Genomic DNA, 5112 nt, shown 5'->3' with positions numbered 1-5112 from the left:
TTCTTTCTTTCTTTCTTTCTTTCTTTCTTTCTTTCTTTCTGATGGAGACTCGCTCTGTTGCCTGGGCTGGAGTGCAATGGTGTGATCTTGGCTCACTGCAACCTCTGCCTTCTGGGCTCCAGTGATTCTCCTGGCTCAGCCTCCTGAGCAGCTGGGACGACAGGCGCATGTCACTACGCCTGGCTAATTTTTGTATTTTTAGTAGAGATGGGGTTTCACCATATTGCCCAGGCTGGTCTCAAACTCCTGACCTCAAGTGATCCGCCTGCCTCGGCCACCCAAAGTGTTGGGATTACAGGCGGCAGCCACTGCGCCCAGCCCCCATTTGTGTGTTTTTAACCAATTCTCCAATCAAGGACCCACTGCATAAAGTAATGCTCCATTTTATTTGTACTAAGTTGCTTTTCTCAGGTTGTAACAGTTATGCTACCTGGATCCAGAGTTTCGGAATTTGGGGGTAAAATGCCTGTTAACTTAATTACATCCGCCATCATATTAAAATATTTTTGGTATGCCCATTGGCCTCATACTTCCTTAGTCTCATCTGTTGTTACAACATTTTTGGCTATAAGGATCAGAAACCACAAATCCACTGGCTTAAATCATAAGGAAATATATTGTTCAGGGAACAGGAAGGCCAGAGGCATAGTGCAAAGATTCTGGCTCCTTTTTGCTGCAGTCCTTTCAGCTCTGCCCTTGGCCTGGTTTTCCTCATGGTCATATGCTGGCAATCAGTGGCAAAGAAGGCAACACACTACCTTGGCTGTGTTCATCAAGAGGGGTAGGGGAAGGGGCAGGAGGGGGAAAAAAGAAAACACCTGTCCAACTGTGGAGTAAATAACTTTCCTTTGAGGCTGATTGGACCAAAGTAGATCACATGACCACCTCTGGACCAATTACAGATGCCAGGGGAAGGCCAGAAATGGATTGGCTTAAGCCTGGGTTCAGGAACCAATAATTATCAAGGGGAATGTGATTACCATGATCCTTGAAGACTGGTGGTTCTTCAATGTCAGGCTGCATCAGAATCACCAGGAGGACTTGTTAAAATACAGATTGCTGGGCCGGCCCCAGCCCCAGTTCCTAATTCAGTAGTCTTGGGTGGTGTTTGGGAATTTACATACCTGATTGTACATTTCTTTTCTTTCTTTTCTTTTCTTTTTTTTGAGGCGGAATTTCGCCTTTGTCACCCAGGCTGGGGTGCAATTGCGTGATCTCGGCTTACTGTAACCTCTGCCTTCCAGGTTCAAGCAATTCTCCTGCCTCAGCCTCCTGAGTAGCTGGGATTACAGGCATGCGCCACCATGCCCAACTAATTTTGTATTTTTAGTAGAGATGGGACCTCACCACGTTGGCCAGGTTGATCTCAAACTCCTGACCTCAGGTGATCCGCCCACCTCGGCCTCCCAAGGTGCTGGGATTACAGGTGTCAGCCATCTTGCCTGGCCTCATTTCCAACAAATTCCCTGGTGATGCTGATGTTGTTAGTCTGGGAACCACCCTTAGAGACTAATTCTGCAGCTGGGGATGGGATCAGCGGACCCTGAGTCACATGGGCTGCCTGGAGGTGGGGTGCAGGGAGGAATGGGTTCAGGGTAGACTACTACTATGGTCTGAATGTTTGTGTCCCATAAAAAAGTTTTATGTTGAAACCTAATCATCAATGTGATAGTATTAGGGAGTTGGGCCTTTGGGAAGTGATTAGGTCATGAGGCCAGAGCCCTCATGAATGGGATTAGTGCCCATAGAGAAGAGACCCAAGAGAACTAGCCATGTGGGGACACAGCTAGAAGGTGCCATCTATGAACCAGCAGGCCCTCGCTAGACACGGAATCTGCTGACACCTTGATTTTGAATTTCCCAGTCTCCAGAACTGTGAGCAATGAGTTTTTGTTGTTTATAAGTACCCAGTCTAAGACAATGTGTTATAGCAGCCCCAATGGACTGAGACAGCCATCCCCTGGTGTCCACTGGATTAGCACGCGTCAAATCTCAATGTGCACATGAGTCACCTAGGAGTCTTGTTAAGATGCAGATTCTGTTTCAGTAGCCCTGGGGTGGGGCCTGCGATTCTGCATTTCTATTGAGCAATGCTGATGCTGCTGGTCCATGGACCCCACTCTGATGGGAAAGATACTCCACTGCCCTTTCCCTTCTTCAAATCCTCCTCTGCTCTCTCATCTATTGATTCTACAATGATCTGCCAATCCCGGGATGCCAGACAGCATCCCATGTCCTTCCCTCCACTGAATTTCCAAAGCCTTCACCATCTGCATCGTTCATTAAGTACGGATGACTCATGGCCTTGAATGCTGGATTTAAGTAATAGTTTTCATCTTCAACTAGAATATAAGGGCCTTGAGAGCAAGCTCTTCTGCCTCATTTTTTTCCCCTAAGTCTTCATGCCTGTATCTGGGTAGACTAGATGTATTTGTCAAATAAAGTTAGGCTACGCTGCGGTAACAAACCTAAAATTCAAAGGCTTGATTCCACAAAGGTCAATTTCTCCTTACATGAAGTCTGAGGCAGAACAGGATACCTCTCTCTACCTTAAAGGTAAGGCATCAGGAACATGTGTCCCCAAGTTGGCTGAGGCAGGGAAGAGAAGGGTGGGAGAGGCACTGGACTTTTAAATGCCTTGGTCCAGAAGTGACACATATCACTCCTGCTCATGATTGATTGGCCAGTCCTAATTCTGTGGTCCCAACGTAACTGCAAGGGAGGCCGGGAAATGTAGGAAAGCATATGGAATATTTGATACCAACTGTACCATAGTAGGTATCAGTAGTTTCTTTTTTCTTTTTTGTTTGAGACAGAGTCTTGCTCTGTTGCCCAGGCTGGAGTGCAGTGGCATCATGGCTTAATGCAGCCTTGACTTCCCAGGCTCAGACAATTCTCCCACCTCAGCCTCCAGAGTAGCTGAGACTACAGGTACACACAATCATGCCCAGCTAACTTTTTGTATGTTTTGTAGAGATGGAGTTTCACCATGTTGCCCAAGCTGGTCTTGAACTCCTAACCTCAAGTGATCCACTCGCCCTCAGCCTCCCAAAGTGCTGGGATTATAGACGTGAGTCACCGTGCCTGGCCTAGTAGTTACTTCTTGATTGATAATTTGAGTCTCTTTCTCAGGGTCTTTCCTAGTTTCAACAGATCTTTCTTGAGAGTTCGTGACCAAAACCACACCAGATTCCAGTAATGTCTTCCCTGCCCAATCTATTTATACTTTAAACTCCTTCCCTCACTGTTTCCCTGCTTGGTTTTCTTCCATAGCACTAATCAACAACTAACACACATTACTTCTTTTGTTCATTGTTTGTCTCCCAAAAAGACAAGTCAGGAGGTAAGTTCCATGAGGCAAAGACTGATTTTTCTTTTTTCTTTCTTTTTTTTTTTTTTGAGATGGAGTCTCGCCCTGTAGCCCACGCTGGAGTGCAATGGTGCAATCTCAGCTCACTGCAAACTCTGCCTCCTGGGTTCAAGTGATTCTCCTGCCTCAGCCTCCCTAGTAGCTGGGATTACAGGTGCATGCCACCACGCCCAGCTAATTTTTGTATTTTTAGTAGAGACAAGGTTTCACTATGTTGGCCAGGCTGGTGTTGAACTCCTGGCCTTAAGTGATCCACCCGCCTCAGTCTCCCAAAGTGCTGGGATTACAGATGTGAATCACCTCACCTGGCCTCTTTTTTTTTTTTTTTTTTTTTTTTTAACTATTTTTTGTGGCTATTGTGTCCCCAGTCCCTGGATCTGTGCCTGGCACATAGTTGATATTCAATAATTATTAATTAATAAATGTGTGGATCATGGATTTCTGTGAGAGGAGGCCATGCTTTTGTTTTCCTTTGTTTTTTAACCAGTGCCTTCCTGGATGACATTGGCCATGCTAGAGTAGATGTAGTATATACTGACTATCAAAAGCTTGCACTATCTAATGTTGGCGGTGCCAGCAACTTCTCTTGGTCTTTTGCTCTGCTCCTGCCTTTGCCCATCTGCACACTCAAGAGTAGGAGAAGAAGAAACTAAAGAGAAAGCATCAGAAATATTGGTGCCAAGCCCTTTCCTCTCTTAGGTTTGCCTCTGGATGGACCACGTCCCTGAGGCAGGCTGGGCAGATCATCGGAAAGCAGCTTACTAAATCGAATTTCCAGGGCCACTCTGGGACACTGCTGCTCTCTCTGTCCACCTGAAAAAGAAAGTTCAAAACCACAAGTTACTCTCCAAGTCACCAGGTTAGGTGCCCAGTTTCCCTCTGAGGAACCGCTGCCCTGGCAGGAACAATCAAATCCCTTTCTTGCAATTGGAGAGGCAAGGCTCTTAGGAATAACTTCAGCCCCATGCCTTTTGTTTCATCCTCCTATTCCTCCACTCCACAAAGTGAAATATGATAGTAGCAGAGTTTCTGTAGCTTTTCTAAGAAATTCCTCTTTGCTGGCACATAAAAAGGACTCTCTTGGATTTCTGCCATTGGCTGTGGAGCTTTAACACATTGTTGTTGGCTCATCTGGGGAGCCAAGATGAGTAAAATATTCTCCAAACTCCTGTGGAAACACATAGCAAGCGTTTCCAACCATACTGTATTATTTGACCCAAAATATTTTCCCCCCTCCTCTTTGCCAATCTATGTGTTACTTCCGTCAAAACTCCAAGTGGCCCTCCTTCCCCAAACCCAACAGCTCTTGGATTACTAAGAGGGTCTGGGGCCACACTAACTCATTTTGTGACCTTCAGCAAGTTAACCCCCTTTTCTGGGCCTCTAGTTTCACATCTCATGGAAAGGGTGTATTAGAACACTATTTCTCAAACTTTAGAGCTGATCAAAATCATCTAGAGGGCTTGTTCAAACTCATTGCTGGCTCCACCTCCAGACTTCCTGATTCAGTAGTTTTGGGGCGGGACCCCAGTAGTTACATCTCTAACAAGTTCCCAGGCAAGGCTGACGCTGATGGTTCAGCGACCACACTTTGAGAGCCATTGTATTAGATGAACTCAGAGGTTCTTGTAGCTTGTTCATTCCATTAGTCTAGGATCAGTCTGAGTCAGGGCTCTTTTGGTCTCAAGTGACAGAAACTTGACTCAAACTAGCTTAAGTAAGAAAGGGAATTTGGCTGGGCA

This window comes from Piliocolobus tephrosceles, chromosome Y, assembly GCF_002776525.5.
Source record: "Piliocolobus tephrosceles isolate RC106 chromosome Y, ASM277652v3, whole genome shotgun sequence".
Lineage (NCBI taxonomy): Eukaryota > Metazoa > Chordata > Mammalia > Primates > Cercopithecidae > Piliocolobus > Piliocolobus tephrosceles.
The sequence above is the reverse complement of the archived record's forward strand: the minus strand, read 5'-3'. Positions refer to the sequence as shown.